The sequence below is a fragment of the Protopterus annectens genome, chromosome 1.part0 (genome assembly GCF_019279795.1).
Source record: "Protopterus annectens isolate FY-2018-M chromosome 1.part0, PAN1.0, whole genome shotgun sequence".
Lineage (NCBI taxonomy): Eukaryota > Metazoa > Chordata > Ceratodontiformes > Protopteridae > Protopterus > Protopterus annectens.
Genome location: NC_056725.1, coordinates 21,734,785 through 21,761,840, shown reverse-complemented (window position 1 = coordinate 21,761,840; position 27,056 = coordinate 21,734,785). Strand labels below are relative to the sequence as shown.

The 27,056-nt window shown below is 41.3% G+C and overlaps 1 long non-coding RNA gene across 1 annotated transcript in view; it reads left to right on the top strand.

Annotated features, from left to right (window-relative positions):
• Positions 1-27,056, top strand: part of LOC122808404 — a 583,390-nt gene that overhangs the window by 327,405 nt on the left and 228,929 nt on the right. The window contains exon 3 of the long non-coding RNA XR_006365797.1: positions 20,955-21,081. This is a non-coding gene — a long non-coding RNA (uncharacterized LOC122808404). The remainder of the gene's footprint in view (positions 1-20,954; positions 21,082-27,056) is intronic.

Here is a 27,056-nt window from a genome sequence, read left to right as displayed (position 1 = left end):
CGGGCGGAGTTCGCCCAGCATTATTTTGGCAAAAAATGTAACTATATTATGTCGTCGGATACTCCGACTCCAGTTTTGTCTAAAAAGCGCAAAGATAAGGACCAACACACGAGGTCCGCGGCCTCTACCGACACCACGCCAAAGCCGACTACAGGTGGTCCGGTTCTCAGTGAGGCACCTACGCAGCCCCTGACTACCGACGACACTTCATTGGCGGTGTCTTCTGTGCCCGAGGTCGCAGGCTCCTCGGCCCACACCCCGACTACATATACCGAAGCCACTTTTGGTGGTGAATCTCAAAATGTAGACAGGCCTGCCTCCTCTCAAGGTGTCTTCAGACCTTCCTCTTCTTTTTCCATCAAGGCTTTCACTAAGTCTAAAGCAGCCATGCATTCTAAGAGACAAGCTACATAGGGCCCATCTCCAGACCCCATGCCTAAACAACAGATGCTTAAAATGGCTGAGGATTTAATTACTCTTATCAGGAGTTCTCAACCCCCCCCACCGGACAAAAGGCCCAGAGTGGAGGAAGAATCCTCCTCCTCTGATCAGGCCACCATTATATCAGAGCACTCTGATGAACAGGAACATTCTTACTTCCCTTTTGAAGATCCATTACCTTCTGAGAGAGATTCCAGATCCTTAGAAAGGTGGGGAAAAAAGGTATATACCTCGGCCACCTTAACTATGAGGGCATTAAACTGACAGTTCCATATGATAAAGTACCAACAGTTTCTGTTATCACAATTGAGAAGTAAAATGTCACAACCTGAACAACCAGACTTGAAGGAGTTGCAGGATTTGATGCATAGTGCAGAATAAGTGGGTAAACATACCTTGCAATGTGGTTTTGATGCTCTAGAGGCCTCATGTAGAGCTGCTGTTACAGGATCAGTCATACGTAGACATGCCTGGCTCAAGGAACAAACCTTACCAGATCATGTCAAAGCTAAATTACTAGATGCCCCTCTACAAAAGGATTTATTATTTGGTGCTAATGCTGAGGAGGTATTAAAGAAAATGGAGGAAAAAGGCTAAATCAATGCAAACAGTAAAAGATTTTCTACAGGTACAACCCCCACGTTTCAGTAGAAATTGGCCTTCCAAAAATTGGTCCTTTCCAGCCATGGACAGACCCCAAAGAGGTAGATACAGGTACCCGAGGGGCAGAGGGCAATCACAAGGATCGTTTAGAGGCAGACGATAGCAAGCTCCTACACAAAGAGGTGGTGAGGATAGTTCGCAGCCATTCAGAAAACCAGCCCAATGACTTTCCCCTTTGCATGCCAAGCAAGGCTCAAATGGCAGCACCCTTAGGCGGAAAACTGGCATTATTTTCAAAAAATTGGCATATTGTCACAAAAGACAAATGGATCCTGGACATTATAAACAGAGGCTACAGATTCCATTTTCACACCCTTCCAAAAATGAGAGGCATGCCAAACCTGCCACACAATCAAAGGGCAGAGGCACAAAGACAAATTTCAGATCTCATAGACATGAAAGCTATTCAAGAGGTACCTACTCATGAACAAGGTCAAGGTTTTTATTCCAGACTATTCCTGGTACCAAGGAAGGGAAAAGATTGGAGACCTATTTTGGACCTATCCATCCTAAACACATTTTTATTCGTACCAAAATTCAAGATGCTCACTTTACAGCAGCTTCTTCCCATGCTGGGCAAGGAGTCTTGGCTGGTAACATTGGGCCTGAAGGAGGCATACCTGCATGTCCCAGTCAGACAAAATAGCAGAAGATACCTCAGATTTCTTGCAGGTTCAACCCATTATCAATTATCTGCATTGCCCTTTGGCTTATCTACTGCGCCCAGAGTATTCATGAAATGCCTGGCATCAGTAATTGCCTACTGCAGACTTCAAGGGATACAAATATACCCCTATTTGGACGACTGCCTGATCCAAGCAGACAGCAAGCACATACTTCTGAAACATCTGGCTTATGTAATAATGTTGTTGAATTCTCTGAGATACACAGTCAACAAAAAGAAATCAAGGCTAATACCCTCTCGGAAAATAATTTTCCTGGGTGCCAATTTGGACACAAACACCCAGATGGCCTACCTCACACCAGAGAAGCAGGGGCAACTAACTCAATACTTCAGAACACTAGCAAATTTCACCAGGCTGACTGCAAGGAAAATCCTGCAGGCTCTGGGATTCATGGCATCTTGCATCTTACTAATCCCATGTGCAAAGCTGCATATGAGGAAACTTCAATGGTACCTGAAAAACCTATGGTCTCAACACAGCCACAGTTTAGAAACAATAATACCACTAATTCCATGTCTTCAAAAGGAATTTCTGTGGTGGGCTCAAGCATGCCAAACAAACACAGGTCTCCCATTCAGCAAGCCTCAAGCAAATCAAGTCATCACAACAGACGCCTCGGACTATGCCTGGGGGTGCACATGACAAATCGGTGCATTCAGGGCAAATGGTCCCAAAAAGAAAAGCACCTTCACATCAATCAAAAGGAAATGCTAGCAGTAAAAAATGCTATTATAGCTTTCAAAGACCTTCTGCATCCAGGTCAACTATTGATAAGGACAGACAACACCACAGTAATGTGGTACATAAACAAACAGGGAGGAACCCATTCATACCCCCTATGCAGGCTGGCCATGTCACTTTGGAACATGGCTCTGGACTTACAAATCAAACTTCAAGCACAGTACTTGCCAGGCAAGGAAAACATGCTGGCAGACAACCTAAGCAGAAATATGACAGATCCACACGAATGGAAGTTGCATCCTCAAGTTTTTACAGAGATAATTCAAGCATGGGGAAGGCCAGACATAGATCTCTTTGCCTCCCACAAAAATCACCAATTGACAAAATTCTGCTCAAGGATTTTTCATCCAAAGGCCTGGAGAGTGGACGCTCTCTCTTTCAGTTGGACAACAATGACAGTTTATGCCTTCCCACCTCTTCCTCTGCTGCCCAAAGTTCTATTAAAAACCAGAGCAGACAGACCAAAGATGATTCTCATTGCTCCAGACTGGCCAAGACAAAACTGGTACCCACTCCTGAGGAGCTTGACGCATTCCCCACCATGGACCCTGCCTCTAATGCCTCTTTTGACTCAGCACAGCTTCAAAACTCTTCACAGTCAGCTGAAAACACTCAATCTAGCCGCATGGAAGATTCCTTAACATCACAACAGACCCTACTCTCCAAGGAGGTGCAGGATGTCATTTTGGAGGCCAGAAGGCCGTCTACTAGAAAAGCTTACTCCGCAAAATGGAAACGGTTTTGTGCCCGGAATGAGAAAAAGGGCCAGAATCCTGGAAAACTGAATTTACCTCAAATATTACAGTATCTAGCTGAGCTGCTAAGCAGTGGACTTTCATTCTCCTCCATCAAAATCCATGCCTCAGCATTTCTGCAGAATACAACACGGATCCACCTTTATTCTCTCACCCCCTCTTAAGACAGTTCCTCAGAGGGGCTAAGAATCTAAAACCCCCAAGGAAACAACCAATACCTGCTTGGGATCTCAATTTCATTCTAGAAAAGCTGACCTTGCCTCCTTTTGAGCCAGCTGCCTCAACAGATTTGCAATATTTGTCCTGGAAAACAGTTTACCTTCTGGCTATTACCTCAGCTCGTAGGGTATCGGAACTACAAGCTCTCATGGCTGTGCAATCTTTTTATCATCTTCCATCAGGACAGAGTTTCCTTAAGAACCAACCCGTCCTTTATGCCAAAAGTGGTATCCAGGGTAGCTTTGAATCAAGCTATACACTTACCTACCTTTTATCCTAATCCTCAAAACAAAGGAGAGAGATCACTACATTCCTTGGACATCCACAGACAACTGCGTTATTATTTGGACAGAACAAAGCCATTCAGAAAATCAGAACAGCTCTTTGTGTCCTATGCTATAGGAGCTCAAGGGAAGCCAATTTTCAAACAGACTATCTCAAAATGGATAGCCCACTGCATACGCTTTTGTTATTCTTTTCATGGCAAAACTGTACCTACAGGCATCAGCTCTCACTCCACAAGGGCCACGGCTACTTCTGCAGCTTTCCTCAGAGGAGTTCCTACCAAAGATATTTTGGAAGCAGCCACTTGGAGTTCTGTGCATACCTTCTCCAAGCACTACCACCTTCCATTATACTCCAAATCTAGAGCAGGCTTTGCCACTGCAGTCTTGCAGGGCATTCTGGCTCCTCCTAGTTCCACCTAGTGCCTACCACCCCTTTCTTAGCTTTGGGATTCTACCCATCTGTTATGACTGCAGCTGTATGCACGATGAACATAGTACAGTTTTGTACGTACCATAAATGTAGATGTTCGAGTGCTAATACAGCTGCAGTCCAGGTTTCCCTCCCTCCTTCCCCTCTTGGGACAGGCCTATTGGCTAACACCTCCTCATACAACCTGATTGGGGTATTCATTCATGGTGTATTTGCTTGCACTACTGTATTTTCATTATATGGCACTGCTTTTTTACTCAAATTTATGTATTGCCTTCCTTCTGGGGGCACCTGACATCTGGGGCAAGAAAAACTGAAGAAAATGGCGTCAGCTTGTTCTTTTATACCCCTGTCGCACTGACGTCAGGGAAGAAGCGACGACAACCGACGCTGGACCTAGACTTTGGAATTCGGCCGACCGAGGACCCGCCTGATGGCAGGAGAACCCATCTGTTATGACTGCAGCTGTATTAGCACTCGAACATCTACATTTATGGTAGGTACAAAACTGTACTTTTTACCCACTGTTAGTTGCACATGGATAGTCTCTGATGCTTCGTGCTTTGCCACCAATCTGGAGGTGTGGGTATCTTTGATGAATATCGATACTCCCCCTCCTTTTGTGGTTCGTCCAAGTTTTGGGGCTGAAAAGCATGGTATGAGGTATAACCTGGTAGTGCTGGGATGCTCTCGGGAGCCCTGAACCAGGTTTCTGTTACTGCACAGATATCGATGTTCTCCATGCTAATGAGAGTTTTGAGTGCGTGCATCTTGAGGTTTAGACTTCTGGCATTGAGTAGCATTACTCTTAGTTTGTTATCCCTTGTGATACCTATGGAGGTGGGTTTGTCTTTTGAGCCTTGCCTAAAAAAGGCACTATGGGGGTAGCAAGAGCCTTTGCCAATATTCGAAAGCCCAGGGGTGACAGGTGCAAGCCATCCCTAGCGAAGCATCATGGCTTGTCGAGCATATCATCCCAGGCTGACAGGCATTGGATCCCCTTTGAATGACACCAGTACTTAAGCCAATGGTTGAAATTGGTCATCTTGTCTTCATATTGTGGCATCATTCTTGGTGAGGGTAAGATGCTACTCAAGGTCAGGGTCATACCGGCCTGGGCTACATGCTCAGAGAGCTCCTCTGTGTCTCTTTTCATGTAGTCCAGGGAGGTACATCTCACGTCATTCACACCAGCATGGACAATGACTGTGTCATATTTGTACTTGCCTTGGAGTGACCTGAGTGCTTGTGTTATGTGGTGGATCCTAGCGCCCGACAGGCTGCTCACCGTGACCTCTCCTTGTTCAGCCTGGTGAGCGGGACGTCAGTGTGCCTGACGATAGAGTCACCTATTACAAGTGTATCAGGTGTGTTGTTTAGTCTTAAGGGCTGTGACTGTTCAGCACACTGGCTTTGTGAGATATGTGTTGCACATGTTTTGTTTTGGGTAGCGGTTGCTTGGGTGTCTGCTTTGGAGGTCTCTGCTGCTTAGGCAGATCTTTATTTAGAGCCTCCGAGTATGTTTTTGTGTGATTATGTATTTGGTTTGCTGTCATGGTAGGTCTATGTGAGACTGGAATTGTAGTGAGTATGGTTTCCTTCTCCTCCTGACTGGTTATGCCAGTACTGAGTTGAGAGAGCTTAGCCTCCAGTTTGGCTATATGGTTGCATCTCTTACATGTGTTGGAGTTTGTTGGGAGGAGGAGAGGGTTGTCTGTGTACATGAGGCAGTTGTAACATTGCCTCAAGATTCCCAGATTCACCAGCTGGACTGGAGAGGAGATTGATAACTGACCTTTGGACATGCTAGAATAATATTGGGAATTCCTTTATAATTGAAAACAAGGGCCAATGGGGAGTGAGGGTGTAGTGCTTTTAATTTTTAGCGCTGACTTATATAATTGCTTTAATGAGCAAGTTCCAGGTAATTTAAGTGCAATGTGTTACAGGTAACTTAAATGCAAAAACGACAAACAGTAACTTTCTTTCAAGTGAAACAAGGAAAAGTAAGTAGTGCAATGCAGATATCACTAGGGATCCACAAGAAGCGCTGAGAAGCCGCGTTTTAGGTGGAATTAGTGTTCCAGGAAAATAACAAGCAAACAAACAACAAGCATACAAACAAAGCTAGATTCAGCAGGCCTGGATCTAGTCTATGCTACGGCAAACAAGGTGTACCAATTTCAGTAAGAAACAGTTCAAATATGCAGGCACTATAAACCTTTAACCAGAAATTCCCAGCTCAGAAGGGCAGAGTCCAGCCTCTCCTCCCACAAGAGTGCAGACCACAAACCTTCTTAATGTAAATTAACTGGCCTGAAGCCCAAGTGCTTAAACCAGAACTAATACACTTTAAGAATAACAAGACTCTGAGCTCTCAGTCAGCAGTTCCCAACTTAGAAGGATGAAAGCTACCTGTCCTGCCACCACAGTGCATGCCACAAACCTTCCTAATGTAAAACAACTGGTCTGAAGCCCAAGTGCTTAATCCAAAAGACTTAGAATGATAGCTACACTTTAATCAAGTTACTACCAAGCAGTAATAAATACATTTGAATGCTTTAAAGAATGCCTGGATTAGTGCTCAAATTATACAAACAAAACTAGATTCAGCAGGCCTGGATCTAGTCTATGCTACAGCAAACAAGGTGTACCAATTTCAGTAAGAAGCAGTTCAGATATGCATGCACTATAAGCCTTTAACCAGAAATTCCCAGCTCAGAAGGGCAGAGTCCAGCCTCTCCTCCCACAAGAGTGCAGACCACGAACCCTCTTAATGTAAAATAACTGGCCTGAAGCCCAAGTGCTTAAACCAGAACTAATACACTTTAAGAATAACAAGACTCTGAGCTCTCAGTCAGCAGTTCCCAACTTAGAAGGATGAAAGCTACCTGTCCTGCCACCACAGTGCATGCCACAAACCTTCCTGACTTAGAATGATAGCTACACTTTAATCAAGTTACTACAAAGCAGTAATATACATTTGAATGCTTAAAAGAATGCCTGGATTAGTGCTCAATTTATACAACAAAAACTAGATTCAGCAGGCTGGAGCCTCTCCTCCCACAAGAGTGCAGACCACAAACCCTCTTAATGTAAAACAACTGGTCTGAAGCCCAAGTGTTTAAACTAAAAGGCTTAGATTGAGTTACACCAAGCAGTAATAAATACAATTGAGTACTTTTAAGATGACGCAAAAGCAAAATAAAGTAGGAAGAAACACAAATACAGTAAAAGCAGATGAATTTTTTTTTCAGAAAAGTAGCAAAAGCAGTAGTTAATACAATTCTCATGCAGTGCAAGCTGGCACACTTGAATATGTAGCAATGTTAGTCCACACACAGTTTGAAAAAATGTAATTAAATTAAAAAGGACTAAAAGCAAGTGCAGAAAGGGTTTATTAGGTAGAATGTGGTAAAGAGATGGGCCTGGGGGAGTGTCTTAGATCAAATCTACAGTGGGGCGGGCACTGCAAAAGCCACCAAATTTAAACTACAACCAAGAACAGGGAGGGGGGGTGGGGAAAAACAGTTTCAACACAGATGTGAGGAATGTGCAAGTTATAAAGCCAAAAAATATATACTGTTCTCTCTCTCTCTCTCTCTATATATATATATATATATATATATATATATATATATATATATATATATATATATATATATATATATATATATATATATACACAACAGATATCTAAGCAAACAGTTTAGCTCTATAATACAGAAAAATATACTCCGCTCTATATGTTTGCAGATAGTTCTGTAAGGCTGTCTCTCAAACTAAGGTTCCAGTTTGAGAGAATAAGAGCCACTGTAGAATTCGCATATGCATTCGTGCTAGGGGAATGGCAATGACTGCTGCTGCCATCGATTGTAGCACTTTTACTACCATTGGGACTGGGGCTTTTTTTCTCGGAAGCAGGTCTGATACCTATTCTTATAAGAGAGAAATTATTTCTGGAGGTAGATTTAATGTCATAGAAACTGTGTTTAGTTTTGCTCCTAGGAAGACGGTCTGTTGTGATGGTGATAAGGCAGAATTTTCTGAGTTGATGGTAATCCCCAATTGATTGCACAGACATAAAGTTGTGTCCCTCGCTTGAATGAGTTGATGCTTGGTGGTGGCACTGAGGAGAGCCCATCGTCTAGATAAGGAAACACCTGGAATCCCAACTGTCTCAGGTGAGCGGTGACTACTTCCATACATTTGGTGAACACTCTGGGGGCTGTAGTGAGTCCAAAGGGCAGAGCATGAAATTGATAATGGCTGGCTCCCAGCTGGAATTGTAAATGATCCCTGGATTATCTGTCCATCTTTATGTGGTAGTACACATCCTGAAGATCTGTAGAGCACATCCAATTGTCTTTTCCCAGAAAGGGAAGTATTGACTGAAGCATGACCATCCAGAACTTTGTCTTTTTCACTGACTTGTTTAGTCTGCTTAGGTCCAGAATAGGTCTCCAGTCCCCTGTTTTCTTTGGAACTAAAAATAACCTTGAGTAAGTTCTGGATCCTCTTTGGTCTGCTGGGACTGGCTGGATGACTCTTTTGTCCAGCAATCTTTGGACCTCTAAGGCTGCTAGGTCCCTGTGACTGGGTGGAACGTCTGCGATTTTCTTTACTAGAGGGGGTGGGTGGCAAAGGAAATAGAGTATCCTCTGGATATTATGCTTTGTACCCAGCTGTCTTTTGTTGTTTTTAGCCAGGCATCTAGGTACAAATATAGGCATCCCCTGACTGCCTCCAGAGATGGACAGTCGGGCCTCCTCTCAAGAGTGCTGATACAGCTTGCCAAAGAACTGCTCTCTGTCACCCTGGTTCTGTGGACCCCCCCCCCATTCCACGTGGATGGCGTCTCCCATTATTACCCCCTCCTCTGCCTGTAGAGGGGGGTGTCACCACAAGTGTTTTGGAAAGATCCTTGATACTTATGGAATGATATCTTTCCACCTCCCCTCCCTTTGGGGTAGGGTCTATTCGGGGTAGAAAAACATACACCGACAGCAGACGACGTCTTTCTCTCTTTCTCACTTCTGGTAAGAGTTTCCTTAACCTTAGGTCCGAAAAGGGACAAACCGTCAAAGGGGGTGTTAATGAAGGATGACTTAAAGGGTTCTGCAAAGGAACATAAGCGCATCCAGGAATGTCTCCTGAAAGCGATTCCTGTACCCGCTGCCTTGCTCATACCATCAGCTGCATAAGACAACAGACACATGGAAGAGTTTACTATCGAATTAAGAGTGGAGAGCTGGGAAGTTACCTTGTCCAAAACTCCTGCAGCCACTGAACCCTGTAGGGTATCTCTTAGCTCATTCAGGAGATCCCTTTGTAACCTGGTAAATGTGTGAGTTAGTTCAGCTATCAAAGAACGAAGGCCGCCGAACTGAACATATGTTTCCCGTATCTGTCCATAATCCTAGATTCTCTATTAGGAGGATAAACAGATGAAGAAGACTTTGATAATTCCTTCTTGGTGGCTGCCGCCACCACCATATCATCAACCGGTACTCCTTTGGTAAGGTAAAGTCTGTCTTGTGGGCTGGTAATAAATTTGTTGGGCCTCATAGGGACAGGCTCCGTGGTGTCTGGGGACTCCCACACCCTTCGAGTGAGCAATTTCAGCAACTCATCGAAGGGTGGAGACACCCAAGAGGTGGAGGGTTGAGATCCAAAAGCCTTCAGAACTGACTCATCATCAGTAGGGTTAAGGGATTTCCAGCCACCCCTCTGTTTAAGAATCTCTAAGATATCTGCAAAGGAGATATCTTCTGAGGGGGACCGTGGGGACCTTTCTGACTCATCCAAGTCAGTATCTGAAGTGACTGACTCCTGTGGGGAGTCCAAATCCTTACTCTTGCAGAGTCTCTTCCTTGGCACTTCTTCAGTGGGGGCTTCTGGAGAGCTCTTGGAAGAACATGGCTCACCCAATGGAGCTTCCTGAGGCTCAGGATCTCTACGCTTCAAAGGAGTGTGTGATGAAGAGGCAGACACCGGTGCTTTCAGGGAGGGAGCTGTTTGAACTGATGGAGTGGTTGTCGGGGCGGACAAAGCCCTCCTCATACCTTCATAGGCTTCTTAGTCCTGATGAGAAGAGTCCCTTTGTCTCTGAAGAACCAATGGAAATTGTTTGCGCTGGTACAGAGGGCTCTGAGCCAGAGGTCGGGCCGAGCTCAGGTGAGCCGAAGCCCCAAGAGGTAAAATTGGCAGCGACTGTCCTCCCTGGACCCGACCGGTGAGTGTTGGCCCCAAGATTCCTCTGTTGGCACCAAGGGTATCAGGACAGTTGGGGCCAAAGAAACAATAGAAACTGTCAGACCGGAAGGGTCCACGATCATCAGTTCCATGCTCTCCGGCTCCTAAACATCCATGTGAGTCGGAGGAGGAACAGAAGATGTAGGAGGAACTAAGATTGGCTCTCAAGCCCCCTGGGTTGGTGCTGATAAAATTTTTGCTAGCGCCAGTATCTGTAGGAGCTTCTTCACCACACGGTTCACGTCCAGACAGTCTACTTGAGGCCCATGAGGAATGTGATGAAGCCACAGATTGTAGTATAGGAGACTTTAAGGTTGGAGATACCGGCTCCAAGGTCGGGGACCAGCTCTGAACCATAACAACAGTCTGTTACAAAGGCTGTGGAAGCGATGTAAATGCTTTACTGGAAACTGACTTTGATGTAGATGGAGATTTTGATGGCTCTGTCTTCTTTGAGTGTTTGTCTGGCTTATCCAACGATTCCTGAAATGATTATTTAAGCAGACCTTTATCCATCAACTTTCTCTTCCTCTCATGCAACACTCTTGAGTGAAGGAGTGGCATCTAGAGCAGCTTTCTTGCAGGTGAACCTCACCCAAGCAGTAAACATATTCAATATGCCCATCCGTAATGGACATCTTTTGCCCACATCTAGGGCACGTCTTGAAGATTTATTGTATTTATTTTTATTTTACATTTGTTGACCAGGCTAGTCCAGCTGGATTTATGTCCATTTTCAGTGGAGGCCCGGGGAGAAAAGCTCCAGTGGTTTTTACAAGTTTGCACAGAAATAGGCATAATAAGATAGCATTTATAAAACAGAGTAAGTTAATACATGTAATACACAAATATGAATAAGATTGAAACAGAGAGAAAAGATAAAATGTCTTTTCAAACAAGGAATAATAGAGATTTTTTTTGTCATACTGTATATATGAGATAACCTATGTTTACATAGATTAAAGGTGGTTGAGGAGGAGATGTATAGAAAAGGTTACGGTGGTAAGGGGGGTTAGTCGGGGTTTGTGCAAGGACAAAGTCATTGTGCTTTTAAGTGACTTCTTGATTTTTAAAGAGAGGTAATGATGAGAGAGATGTCAGTTTTGTGGGAAGTTTGTTCCAAATTGTCCCCACAGAGTTTGTGAAGAGAGAATCTCCTGCCTTGTTGTGGGATTTCTGGGTTGTAACTAGTAGTTTATTTGCTGAGCGCAGGTTTGAAAGGTTTGTATAGGGGGAGATGAGGCTATTGAGAATAGGAGTATTAGTAGGCTGGTATAGAATTTTGTGTGATTGAGAGTTGTTGAAATTTTACTTGGTTATTTAGTTCAAGCCATCCTAGACATTTTGGGTTTAGACAGTGATGTGTTCTGAATGAGGACCCAGTAGCAAACCTGGCAATGTTGTTATATGAAGTGGACAATTTGTTTAGGTTGCTTTTGGAAAGATTAGTGAAAATTGGGGAGGCATAGTAGAGAGTGGAGCTCAGATGGGTTTGGGCAACAGTAGTTCTGGCTTCAGGGGTAAGAAAAGGTTTTATCCTATATAAGGATCCCAGTTTTTTGTTTACAGTTTTGATGGTAGCATTAATGTGAGTGTCAAAGTTGAGGTTGTGGTCAATAAGTACACCTAAGAGTTTTGTAGTTGTGTCGGGAGCTATGATTGTCCCATCGATGGAGGTAATAGAGAAGTGTAATTGGGTGGATTTGTTAGTTGGTGTAAATAGTAATAGTTTGGTTTTTTTTGGCACTGAGGAGGAGGTGATGTGCTTGGAACCAATTTTCTACTTGGTTGAAAACTGATTGGGTGATATCATGGAGCTCAGATGAAGTGGTTGCTTTACAGATGAGAGTGGAGTCATCTGCGTATTGCATGCAGGTGGGTAGAGGAAGATTAGTAGAAAGGTTGTTAATGAAAATGGAGAAGAGTAGAGGTCCCAGGATAGAGCCTTGTGGGACACCCAGAGTAATTGGGAGATGTTTGGATAAGTTATTATCCCAGAGGACAGCCTGTTGTCTATTATGCATGTAGGATTTGAACCATTGGAATGCTAGTGTGAAGAGAGAAAGAGTTGAGTATATTAAGTAGTAATTGATGGTTGACCATATCAAAAGCTTTAGAGAGATCAATGAACAGAGCAGAGGAGAGCATGTTATAGTTGCGTTGTTTATTAATGCAGTCTGTGAAGGATAGGAGAGCAGTGGTGGTACTGTGGAATGGTCTGAAACCATGTTGACAGTCAGCTAGAAGGTTATATTGGAGAATGTGTTCTAGAAATTGTTTGTGGATAAATTTTTCCATAATTTTGGCTAGTGGACATAGTAGTGCAATAGGTCAAAAGTTGGAGAGTTCAGTTGAGTTCCCTCCTTTATGAAGTGGGAGTATGTGAGAGATTTTCCATAATGAAGGGATGGAGCCTTCAGTTATGGTTCTATTAATTAGAAGAGATTGGGTAGGCAAGAGGTTTAGCAGCAATTTGAAGGTATTCAGGTGGTAGGAGATCAGCTGAGGCTGTACAGGGTTTGAGTTTATGAAGTAGTCTATAGATGAGGGCTGTAGGAATAGGTTTTAAGTGAAATGTAGGTGGTAAGGTAGTGGGGGAAGGTAGGGTGGGGTTGAGAGGTGGTAGGGAGTTAGCTAGAGATTGGACAGTTTCAGTAAAAAAGCAGTTGAAAGCATCAGTAATCTCATTGGGAGAGTTGTGGGAGACAGTAGATGGGGTAGGAGTTTTGGAGTGTCCTGGATGTAAGAGTTTATTTATGCTAGACCAGTATCTTTGGGGTTGACTATGGTGATTTTGTTGTAGCTTGAAGAAATAGTTCTTTTTATCCTGTAATATTGATTTTTTGGTGGCATTTCTTAGTTGTCTGAAATGCTGTTGATCAATAGGGTCTTTAGTGTGTCTCCATATGGATCAGATTTTTTCTTTGTAGGATTTGTTGTCTGGTTTCTTTAGTGAGCCATTGGGCTGCTTTGCATCTAGTTCTTGTGGAACGTGAGGGGGCATGGAATTCTAAAATCTGTAGAAATTTGGTGTTAAAGTGGGATACTGCTTCGTCAATTGGCAGGTGCTTTAAGGGTGACCAGTCACAGGCTAGTAGCTCCGCCTGAAAATTGGCTGGATTAAATTTCTTTTTGTTGCGGGTGATTTTAAAGGTTGGTTCATTTGGAATATAGGTTTTTTGTTTGGATATGTAGGTTAGTGAGTGGTCACTAATATCATCAGGAAGGACACCTACTTTGTTAGGAGACAGGGTGACAATTTATTAACATCCAGTCTAATGTACTTTCTTTTTTGGTGGGTTTATGGATTCTAGTGGGGGTGGTAATAGTTTGAGAGAAGCTGTAAAGGTTTATTTGGGTTGGTGTATTTAGTGTGGTACAGGAGTACCAGTCTATATTAAAATCACCAAGTACTATTGTTTCTTGAGGGAAGGATGTAGACAGTCAGCTGAGAATACTTTCTATGATGCTAATGTTGCTGCCTGGGAGTATGTAGGAGCATATTAAGTTAATGGATTTAGTATTGTTGAGTTGGAGTTTGGTGATAAGAATTTCTACCTTGGTTATTACAGGGGAATGTACCAGTATGGGAGTGACCTGTAAATGAGATTTGTATAATATTGCTATCCCACCACCTTTTTTAGCAGTTCGGTCTAGCCTCAGTATGTTGTATCCAGGTGGGAGTATTTCAGTATCTTTTGTAGTAGGTTTAAGCCAGGTTTCAGTTAAGCATAAGATATCAAATGAGTGAGTTTCAAGTAGAGCATGTAGTTGGCTTACTTTGTTGTTAACACTCCTAATGTTTAGATGAGCTATGAGTACTGAATTTGTGGGAGTGTAGGGTGGGGTTGGTTGTCCTAGGGTGGTGGCGTATGGTCCTGGGTTAGGATGAATGTCCCCGTGAAGGAGAGGATATTTGAGAGGATAATATGCATGTTTCAGAGGTCTAGTACTGAAAAAGTGGTTTATACAGCCCAGTGTTCTACTTGTTTTAGTTTCTACATAGGTATGACAACAAGATGTTTCCGTATAAGAATTAGTGAGCATCTTTTAGCAATAAAGAAGAAAGATTTAGCCAACGCATTGGCTAAACATTCCTTAGTTTGTACTAATTTTAAAAAATTAACTTCTTCAGTTTTAGATTTTATTTCTCCAGGGGCTTTTATGGGTGACATCAAAGTTCTCCTAGAATGCAAAGAGGCTCTTTGGCAGTTGCATCTGTGAGCTGATTTTGCCCCTGGTTTAAATGAGTCTATTAACATGAAGTGTTTTTTTAATTTTTGGTCAACATTAACAATGTTTTTTTATATTCAAAAATGTATTAATTATTTTATATATCTTTAAAGAATTTTATAATTAATGACATCATTGAGCATGTGATTTATTTAATATGTATATATTGTATGTGAGTGGATGGTTTAACATTTCTGAAGAAGTTCACGAAAAAATAAATGTGAATGAAAGCGCTAATTCATTGTGTCCGTAATTTCAAGCATTGGATTCATCACAGGCTCTTTGTTTTTAGTTACAAGTTTATTCCATTGACTGTGTTCCAGTTTTCAGTTTAGTATAAATAAGTTGTATTTTTCTAAATGGTGTGCATTTAAAATGGGAGACTCTGTGGTATTTAGGTGATAGATAGTGTGAGGTAGATGTTATGTTAGAGTGGTTAAGGATTTTGAGATTTACTGTTAATGTTTGTTTAGATAGACAGATGCACTTGGCTTTCTTTTTTTCCTGGTGTGACATCTTCCACAACAGCAAAAACAGTATTCACACCACAACTATTCAAGTCTTAAACAAATCGGTACACAGAGAAGTTATATATGTAACCTGTGAAAAAAGAAGGGCTACAATTGCACTCTTAACACACCACACACAGTATACTATTACTAATAAGAACTAGAAACCCAATGGCCTAAAAAAAATGGCCACTAACTTCACTAAACAGGAAGTAAAGGTAAGTATACGTCCTGTAAGAAGGGCTAAACACACACTCTAAAAGGGAAGAAACTCTGTGCCCTATGAAAATTACAGGCTAAAACTATAAAGCACACTATGTTAGAATATATATCTATATGCTCTAAGAGCGAGATAACACACACTTAAAGCTAAAGAGAAAGGAGAAATAAAGGGCCTAATAAAAAAATGCGGACACTAATTTCTCTTAAACACACTGACAATACTAATTCAAGAGAGTTAGGGAGAATAGAAGACCTAACTACAAAAAAAACGGCCTTAAGGGCTAATTATCTAATCTAAAACGAACTATAAGAAGAAGCTACACACTCTAACTACAATAATAATACTAAATTATTAAATTTTTACTAAAACTATAGCTGTAATATTCAAGAAGAAAAGTTTTTCACTGGCCACAGCTGGTGAACGACAATCTAGTTGCAGCGTCAAACGAGATATGAGGGAAGATCCGGGTGCATCATGGGACAGGGAGTTGGCCTCAAGCTGGTTGAAGACCTTGAGCTTTTGCAGTTGGCCGAGTCGGAGCTGAGGATCAGCTCCGAACCCATCAGTAAAGAATGAACGGTGAGATAGAACAACTTCACATCTGGAGTTTCCGTTTACTGTTATGCTGAGCAACTGTCCAATTACTTCCTGATTCCTTGTCATCAAGCCCCACCTTCTGATGATGTATCAGAGGAGAGAGAAACAGTTCTGTAGTCTGCAGCAGACTGTTACAAAGTAACCAAAATCCAGCACCATCAGTAACTCATGCAATAAATGAAAAAGAAAAAAAAAATAAACACAGTTATATTCAAGTGGAAGTCATAAAAGTAAGATGGAACAGGTTAAGAGTCTTAGTAAGGTGTTTAGTGCTGGGTATAATAAAACAGATGTTGTTGGATCATAGTTTTTAGAAGTTCAAACTGTTTGTTGCTATTCTATTGTATATAATCTACAGTGAATGTACTGTCTGTTTTTAAGGATAATTCTTATATGGATGACACTAAAAGTCTATTGGCTTTTCCCGGTTAGGGGTCTATCTTCTGGAAATCCTGGAAAAATTTCTTCACAGACATGGTCTCTTGCCCAGTAGTTTTTTTTGAAACTGACAGCCTTCAAATCACCCATTGAGATATTTTCGGACAGGATTTTTTTAATTACTAATTTTTGACTAATATAATTTGATCCCAAAACAGAATGCACAGTTTCTTGCACTTATGTCACTGGCTGGATCAAATTTAACAGTATTCTTTTGTCAAACAATGTTTTAAGACTGCATGTAACTAAAATTTGTTGCACTCACCTGCATCCTGGAAATGCCAAGCACCTGTAGACTGCAGTCAACAAGGTGTGCTGTTCATAGCCCTTTACAGATAGCGCTAGCACTGCTACATTACATTGTCAAATAATGACTGGCTACCAGTGAGTCAGCAGAGACTGTTACTTTGTACTTACTAGGAAAATTACAATTTGGAGCTCCAGTTAATCTCCCAGGTTATCAACAGAGGATGACAGCTCTACTTGACTAACAAGGATTTTCCTCCTAATTCTGGTGACAAGTCCTTTCTGATGCCTGGCTTTATATTGTAGACGGTTTACTATCATATACCTGAAATGTACTCGGTCGACTGTTCACATGGTTGACTAAGAGTGTGCGAAATTCACAATATCGAACACCGGAAATGCCAAAATACATGTCGAATGATACCTAGGGACATGTTTTAACATGGGTCGAGATAGGGGCAGATGTGTATTTCGGCAATATCAGTGTTCAACATTGCCTAGGGTCGACATACCGATTTTCGAACTAAGTGGGGTCGACCGACTTCACTTCGAATAAATGATAGTAAACCATTGTAGACACCCCTTCCCACTGTTGATGTAACATTTCTAAAATGTAGTTTACATAGAAAAGTTGTTAGCCCATTTAACCATAGCAATCAAATATGCTTACAGACAATAGAGAGAACATTTTTCTGCACTCAGTATTCTGCTGTGTAAAGATGGTGACTAATACTTGCTCTGTTGTACTCCATGTAAATTCTGAGCCAAATATGTTTCTTGTGCTTTTATTTTCTGAACATGTATTGCATTATACACACTGGGTCCTCAGTTTTGTAAGGATTGTATACCATTTTCATGTACACTGTTGGCTGAATACTTTTAGTTAGTTAGTTGGTGTGCATTTTTGACTGGGAATGTCCAAATGGGTTTTAGTTAAACCCTTTTTCAGTTAAGGCCCTAGGACAAAAGCTCCAGTACATTTGCCAGACAATAATATTATAGCAAAACACATAGTACATAAACAGTTTTACATAATTTGCAAGAAACAACATCTCATGTAGCAGTTGGCGAGTATAGTTACAACAACTGCAATCTAGAAAATGTACACATTTACAATGACAGAGAATAGCATATTTTCCATCAGAACATATATGAATTTGCAGAATACAGACGTGGTAAGTTCAAGGATGCCATTTCATTCCTTTTTTGTTACATAGACATAGTAGACAGTACAGCCTATGGTTAATTTAGTATCTTAGGTATTGTACGAGACCTATATACAGCGAAGAACAGAGCTAGGTGGTAAGAGTGAGTGCATCATGTAGGTTTGGTAGTACCTTATGTATAATACAAAACATATATTCTGTGCAGAATAGAGCTACATACATACTGTAAGTGTGAGCAGAGAAGACTAATGTTATGGTGTTTAGAGTAATAACTGGATTTAGTTGTAATGATTGTTAAGGTATGGGATATATTAGACTGTTGTTAGACATTAAGAGATGAGGGAGAGGATTAACTTGTGGGAATACAGGAGCATAGCCACTTGTTAATTAGATGGGATGATTTTTAAAGGACTTTGTCATGGATTGATCTCAGTGATAAGGGAATGAAATTCCAGGCTTTGGAAATATAATTTAAGTATAAGGAATCTCCTGCTCTTTGCTGGACTTGGTAATTGTCAGCAATGATTTATCTTGTGAATGTAAAGCTCTTCTGGGGGAGTACAGCTGATTGATGCTATAAACAGACAGTTTTTGTGTTTATAGCCATTGCACAGTAGTGAGCTGTGTATGTGTTAAGTAGTGTGGGTTTTCTAGCCAGTTTAGATCTTTAAGTGCAAGAGTGGTGGGCTGTATAGTGATGGTTAGTGGTGAATCTGGCAGTTTTATTAATAACACCACACAAATTTGGTAAGGAGTGAGGCTTGATGCTTAGTTAATATGGGGGTGACATAGAGGAGAGTTAGATGTAGGTACGTGGTGGCTATCACCTAGTTTGTGATTTTTTTTGCTGCTCGTGATATGTGATGGTTAGATTTTAACTGCTCATCCATGATGACAGCTAGTAGCTTAGTCTGATTTTCCTTGTTTTAGTGTGGTATTACTGGTAGATGCGTTTTGGGGTATGAATTGCTTAGGTATAAAAAGTATTACCATAGGGGTTTAGAAGGTGTTGTGAATTTCTTAGGCATATTTAAATAGAGGAGAAGGATCGCTGTGTGAGGTGTTGGAGTTTTAGCAGATCAGATCAGAGTAGAATCATCTGCATATTGGACTGTTGTGAATGTTTAGCAGCTGGTTGGAGATCATTGAAGAAGTCAGATTGCCATTTCTGTGCTTGGGTTTTGTTTCAGAGATAGCTATGAAACTAGTGTAAAGGTTTATCAGGTCCTATGCAGGAAAGTGTCTTTAGATGTTTCTGGTAGGGTACAGTATTGAAAACTTTGGATAACTCCAGGAAAGTGAGGAAACTAAATTGATTTAATTTTTTTGTATGTGGTGACAGTAGTAATGGAATTTAGCAGAGTGGTAGTTGTACTATGATGGGTTTGAAAGGTGTGTTGTATGGGAGAGAAGATCTGTTTTTCTTATAAGTAGTTATTTGTGTATGCATTTCTCCAGTACATTAGATAGAGGATAGTATGGCTATCACTCTGTAATTCGTAAGGTCTGTGGAGATGCCACCTTTATGTAGGGTTATGATAAAATATTTTTTCCAGATTGATGGGTAATTTTTCCTCTGTCACTGTGCAATTTATCAAAACTGAGGTGGAGTAGGAGATTGCATCAGTTGTGATTTTAAGATATTCACAAGTTAGATTACCTGGGGTGGTAATGGTAGCTTTGAACTTTTGGAAAAGTTTTTTGATGATCGCATTGGGAATGGGTTGAAAAGAGAAAAATGAGGAAGCTTCTTTTTTTGAGAGGGTGGTTCTTTCAGAGTTTGCTTGGATGTACCTCTAGGTAAGGATATGACTGTTTCTATAAAGTGAGTATTACATTGATTGACAATGCTGTCATTCTCATTTGGTATACTTAGGTGTGACCTGTTTAACAGTCTATCGCCTAAGGTCCAAAAGACTTTAAGGTTATTACAATGCCTGCTTTGAAATGTGGAGTAATAGAATTTCTTATTTTTGGTATTGTGGGGTTAAGCTTGATTTGTTAGCATCTATAGGCTTGCAGGTTTGTATCTGTTTTGAATTTAGACAATGCCTTTCAGGCTTTGCCTCTCTGTGTCATGAGATCCTTTGTTTCCTTAGATAGCCATAGGGCAGGCTTGGCTTTCAGAGGGATTAGTGAATTAAGGATGCTTAGGAAGACTTTGTTGAATTCCGATACAGCATCATCTAGAGGGAGAGTCCTAAGTCAGTGTCAGTTATTCAATCTGAATGTGTTGATGAAGGTTTCTGTATGGAAGGGGGATAATATTATTACACGGTTAAGGTAATACATTTTGGGTTTACTGATCTGGTGCTCCTTTGTGTAGATTGGTAGCTGATCACATAAACTGTCAGGTAAAGCGTAGTAGGAAGATATTTTGTCAGGAGGGGATATTAATTTTCAGTCTAGTGTGGACTTTCTGGCAGTGGCTTTGTTGTATCTAAAGGGAGTCGCAATGAACTGGGTGAATTTACCGAGATGGATATTATTGGTTAGGGTAACAGACTATTTGGTTTCTCTCTCCTCTCTCTCTCTCTATATATATATATATATATATATATATATATATATATATATATATGTAATTGCTATAATTCCAAGTATCTTGTTTTGTGCCAAGGTTGGGAATAAAAACAGTCCTTTGGATCAGGTTGTGTACACATTTATTAAGTAAACAAATCAGTATTGATCTAAAAACTCTTCTTCATAGTAAACCTGCTATGAATTGTACACAGTAACAATGATTGTAGCATTATCAGCTGACCTCAGTAAAATTTTGTTATACACCTAAGTAGTTTTTTGTTGCAAAAACAAAATGTAATGCTTTTTGTATATGTGATATATAAACACACAAACAAGATGATGCTCTAACATCACTGTGAAGAAGATACTACTATGACACAGGACCCTCAAAGTTACTGAAATAAGGCGGGCTGATATCTGTCATTTGTGAGATGGAGCTTATTAAGGATCTCCTCTTTAAAGTTCTGCTGTCATGTTGAGTATTTTACCTAGCTGAACTTCCCATATTTAGGTACAAATAACACTGCTGCTTTTTTCCACAGAAAAAAATGTGATGGAAAAGTTGGTGTGGTCAGAATAATGATATGGATAGGAGCTGGAAGTAGGATGCCTATAAAGGTACGCACTAGTGGAAATTAATCCTATCAGGACTCTGCTATCAATGAATAGGTACGTTTTTGAGGAATTTTATTATATGATGTCTTCTTAAATTGTCAAAACCGAGTAGAAGGAATACAGTAAATATTTAAGTTGTAGGAACCCCAAGATGCTTGGGTTGATGGTAGCTCTGGATAAAGGAAACTAGTCTGAAGGCCTTAGTACTAGTGCCTCATTAGGATACGCTGATCAGTTCAGCGAAATGTGTCATAGCTGACCTGTTTCTATTTGTGTGCCTCCACTTTTGTCATGGTCAAAAGTTGAAATTCATGTGTGAAATATGTACTGCTGATGAAATTTTAAGCAAATTTCATATGATTGTTGGTGCTACCTATATACTTACCTACTTGTGTGGACACAGCATTGCCAGTCAGTCTTTTAGCATTGTCCACTTGGATTGTTTGGCTGTACATTAGAAACATGGGGCCTTTAAACCCAGCTAATGTCCATAAACATTAAGGTGCCTGCAAAATATCCCCACTAACATCCAAACCAAAGAGTAAAACGTCACACAGACAAAACATTCAGTAAAAATTGCAAGAAAACCCCAGCTAAGCTAAAGTTTGCTTATATCCTGTGGGCCTATAATTCAGGAGGTTTAAGGTAATACACAGTGAAAACTCTGTCTTGTTTTCTGTCGCTGTTATTCTCTTCCATTACTCACTCACGTCTTAATTTCAGATGTAAATTTTTCCTTACATAAAAAGAAACAAAAAATGAAATGTAATGGACTCCTATGGTCAGAAAGTGTTAAAAATACACAAATGTTACTATCTTGGTGCTCTATGCAATACTAATGTCCATGAAGCACTGGGAGAACTGTAAACAGTCCTTCTCAAATTTTCATTTTGTTCTAACTCAAAATGATCTGATAGTGGTTTGCATAAACTAAATAATGAAGAATGTGATATTGTACAGGTTTTATGGAATGATTCCACTGTGATGGTGATGGAACCTGACATGGGTGGAGGTATAGTGATGGCCAATAAGATTGATTATGTTTGTAAAATCTCTTGTATGTTACTGGACACTGACAATTATTTTATAGCATCTAGGAATGTGCTCTCCATAGCATTCAAAAAGATCGATTTATTTTTGGAAGACTCATTGATGCAAGGAGTAATTTTGGTTGACATATAATTTTTTACACATGAAGAACCCCTTAATACCAGTGGTTTTTGGTATTCCTTAGGTCCACAAAGACACCTGCAGTCCACCTTACAGGCTAATAGTTGCCACGCAGGGTTCCAAAACCTACCCCCTTGTGGCCTTTGTAGATCGCATTCTTAAAAACTCCCTTTGTTCTGTAATCATATAGTCAAAGATTTGTGGCATTTTTTAACTGTACTTTTGCTTAGTTTTTCAACCTCATCAAAATCGGGCTACATTACTGTTAAGACAGTGTATTGTAAAACTGTGCATACTATGAAATGTTGTACTGTCAAAATGTAGAAATGTTGCACTGTCTGTTCTGTGCCTTTGTACATGTATAATCATTTGTCAAGATATAAAAAAATGTTGTACTGTCTGTTCAATATCTTTGGACACATACAACATTTTAATTTTTTTGTATGTATTTTTCAAGGGCAGATCTTGCCTGTTAAACCTAGTTGACTTCTTTGAGACTGTCACCAAGGCCCTGGATGAGGGAAAGTCAGTACATACAGCTCACCTTGACTTGGCCACAGCCTTAGACACAATCACCCACTCAGGCGTCATCAGAAAGCTAACATAACTTGGTGTAAATCCCTATCTCATCAGGTGGGTGGCCAGTTGGCTCACCAACAGGACCCTCAAAGTCAAAATAGGCATCTGTACCTCCAATAGCAGACCTGTCACTAGTGGAGTACCACAGGGATCTCTCTTGGGACCCTTACTGCTTGGCATCTATTTCTCAGAGGTCCAGGCAAAGACAAAAGGCCTGTGGCTGACCAAGTTTGCAGATGACTAAGTTGGGTGCTGTCATTGACTCTCCAAATGATGTTAACATACTGCAAGAGGGTCTGGCAGCAACTAGTGACTGGTGCCAAAGCCATGGACTCGAGCTAAATGCAAAAAAAAAAAAGTATCATCATACCATTCTGCAAAAACACGACCCCTACTGGTTACCACATCAACGGCAACCCCCTAAGCACACAATCTGTGGTGAGAGACCTGGGCACTCGGGTTGATAACAAACTCACATTCAACTATCATGTAGCAGCAGTGGTCAGAAAAGCCTTTTACTTGGTTCATCTCATAAGTAAAGGCATTGCATCCAGAAAAAAAGGAGGTTATCACCTCTCTATACTCTTCCCTCATTAGACCAATAATCGAGTATAATGCCCCGTTTGGGATGTAACTCTCCAAACATCTGCACCAACTGGAAAGGTCACTGAAATACCTCCGAAAGAGAATCTGTGGCCTCCAACACCTCTCCTATGCAGACAGGCTCAAATCTCTGTCGCTCTACTCAGTATCATACAGATTGCTCATGGTTGACCTGTGTATCGCCTACAAGGCAGTCTTGGACCCTGCCCTACTAGAGATTCTCCATATCTGTAAGTCTAACTCCTCATTCACTACCTGCTCAAAAGGCTTGAATCTAATAGGCGACATCAACAAAACCTGCCAGAGAGACAGATTTGTCTCCCAGAGGCTGCCCCGTCTCTGGAATAGACTTCCCATACACGTCAAACAAAGCACTTTGCTGACCCTCTTCATGCACAACCTTGATAAGTGGATGGGAAACAACAAATTTGTCCCAGGGGTTCCACCTGTGTCCCTCAATGACAGGGGTGACAGGTGCTAACTAAGGTTTCTTCTTGGAGATAATATCTTGGCTGGACTTGTAAGGGCCACAGGGCCATTAGCCTAGTAACCTCCTATGATCCTATATACCTACAATCATTACTACATTAGTCTATCATTGTATACCTTCTCTGTGTATTAAACGAGGAGCTTTTCTCCCCAGGTCTCTGTTGAAAAAGGACAGCTTGTCCAGTCAGACTTTTCCGGTAAACAAATGTTAAATAAATAAAAATAAATAAATAAACTAAGATAAAACAAAATGATTATAGTGATGACTACAGTTTTTTTTTTAAGCTATTGATGTTATTCGCTTGTTTACCAGTATACTGCATTCAACTGGGTTAGATTTTTTTTTCATTCTGCTCATTTAGACTTGACTTCATTTGATAACTCTGTTACTAACTTTGTTATAGAACTTATGGAATCCATTCTTTATATTTTTCAAAGGTGAATATTTTAGACAGGTTCTTGGGGTAGCTATGGGAGCAGCTTTTACCGTAATTTATACCAACCTGGTTATGTATACTTGGGAAAAATCCTATATTTTGGTTTTGGTTTCCCAAGATTGTTGGCAGATCTACTTACAAAACCTTGATATTTTTATTTCTTGGACAGCTTCCCCTGACAGAATTTCTGATTTCATTTCATACAAGAACCATACTACAGTAAACTCTCAGTTAACCAGAACTCAAGCAACCAGAAAAAATCGAAGAAATACAGTACAGTATGAACACTTCAGTTTTTCGTGTGTTGCACTTTCTCCCCCCCGCCGCAGAAACATAACTTATTTTTAGAGTTTTAAAAAGGAAGATACAAATTCCCTTTCGCCCCAACCTGAGAACAAGTCAAACCAAACAAGTCAAATCGTGAAAATGTCAACACTCGCTGCTTACTCACTCGGTCAGTTTGCATTAGATCGTACATTCTCTCTCCCATCTCTCACAGGCACACTCTTTAGCTTTCATACATCTCTCCAATCTCTTACATACAGTCTCTTCTGCTTTCATACATGCATTCACTCTCTCTCTCTCTCTGTTTCTCTCTCCATTCAATTCCAATCCACTCAGCATGCCATTGAAAACTGTTCCGCGTGCCACGCTTTCTAGCAGAAATTTAAGTTTAAAATATTATTATTCCAGCTAGGCTTTTAAATATTGTATTTCAATATTAAAATCAAATCAATACAGTGTTTATGTTATAGTATAGGGTACAGTATTTGTCAGGTCTGTTTTTAATAGTAACTCTCAAGCAACCAGAAACTATACATGATGTCCTTCAAGGATGCATCTGCAGTCCTTACAAATGGGTTGTCCTGTCATCAGGCAGCCCTTCGGTCGGCCGGATTCCAAAGTCTGGGTCTGGCCTCGGCTGGTGTCGCACTTCACCCGACGTCATAGCTGCAGTTATTCGGGTATAAAAGCATCAGCCGACGCCATTTTCCTCAGTCTTTCTTGCCGCGTGGCGCCCGAAGCAGAAGCTGTTCGCAAGTGCCGGTCGGTCAGATCCAGAGATTACTACTACCGAATACTACTCAAGACTTCTAAAAGCTAAGTACCCCATTGGGGACTCTTTCTTGCCTCAGCCGATGTCAGAGAAAGTGAATAACTGTTTATCTTGTGGGAAACAAATACCTCATAAAGATTTCCACTCCTACTGTATACATTGCTTAGGCCCAGACCATGACGTAGCAGCTTGTCTAGCCTGCGCTTCTTTTAACCGACGGACGCTTAGACGTCGGTCGGAGTTTGCTGAACAAATTTTCGGCTCTGATTTTGCCTACATTATGCCGTCGGATCCTCCGACTACGCAAATTTCCAAAAAACGAAAAGAAAAGGACCGACACTCGCGGTCCGCGGTCTCGGCCGAAACCGTGATTAAGCAAACCGCGAGTGTCTCGGTTTCAGCCGAAACCGAGCAAGCGGTTCTTTCTCCAGCCGAAACCATTACTTCTACCGAGGCCTCCTCTAACCTGGCAGAATCTGCTTCTGAAATCCAGCCTTCTGTTGCGGTTTCTCAGGAATTATCAGACACAATTCCCCTGGATATTTCAACCCCTGCACGTGGAGCTGCTAGGCCTCCTGCAGCCATGTCTATTAAGGCCTTTGCCAGGGCTAAAGCAGCCAAAGCTTTAAAATCTGTGCCTGCCAAACCCCCCTCACACAGGCCCAGCACTAGCTCTCATATGCTATCTTTGGCTGAGGATTTAATTTCTTTAATTCGTGGATCCCAGCCTCATCCAGACAGGTCCTCTCTCCCACCTCCAGAAAAGAGACCCAGAGCAGAGCCCCCTGAACCAGTATCCACTGATGGTTCCTCTGATGAATCAGAACATACAGACCTTCCTGAGGCTTCTTATTCTCCTTACGAAGACTCTGATGCTGAAGAGTCCATTCCTTCAGCCTCTCCACCTGAGGAATTTTCCTTTGGGGAAACCTTGCATGCTATGAGGGAACAATTTCAGTGTCAGGGCCAAGATTTCTCAGACTCCAGAAAAAGGCTTAGAACCTTTCTACATTTGCCACAACATAGGCCTTTAGCTATACCTCCAGTTCTTTCTGTTGTAGATGATGCATTTAATGATGCTTGCACTGCTCCTGATTCATTACCTCCGGCTCCTGCTAAGCCCGATAGGTTCTACAGGGTCCTGGACACTCATCACCATTTATACAAGGCTCCTTTTGCAGATCCAGAGACCATTGCCCAGGGCCCTAAAGCTGTAGCTGCTACTTCTACTAAAAACCCACTCCCCTCTGAAAGGGAATCCAGGTCCTTAGAGAGATGGGGTAAAAAAGTTTACACTTCTGCTACCTTGTCAGCTAGGGCTTTGAACTGCCAATTTCATATGATTCAATATCAAGAGTTTATGCTTGACCAGTTAACTAAAAAGCTTTCCTCTGAAGAATCTTTAGATAAAAATATGTTCAGGAAATGGTACATAACATACAGCAGGTTAGTAACCATTCTTTAAAATGTGGCTATGATGCACTGGAGGCTTCCTTTAGATCAGCCATGACTGGCACAGTTATCAGGAGACATGCATGGTTAAAAGAACAGGCATTACCAGACCATGTCAAATCAAAGCTTTTGGATGCACCCATGGACAAGGTCAATTTATTTGGTTCCCCTGCTCAGCAGGTGCTAAAAAAGATGGAAGAGAAGGCGAAATCTGTACAAATGGTGAAAGATTTCTTACAGGT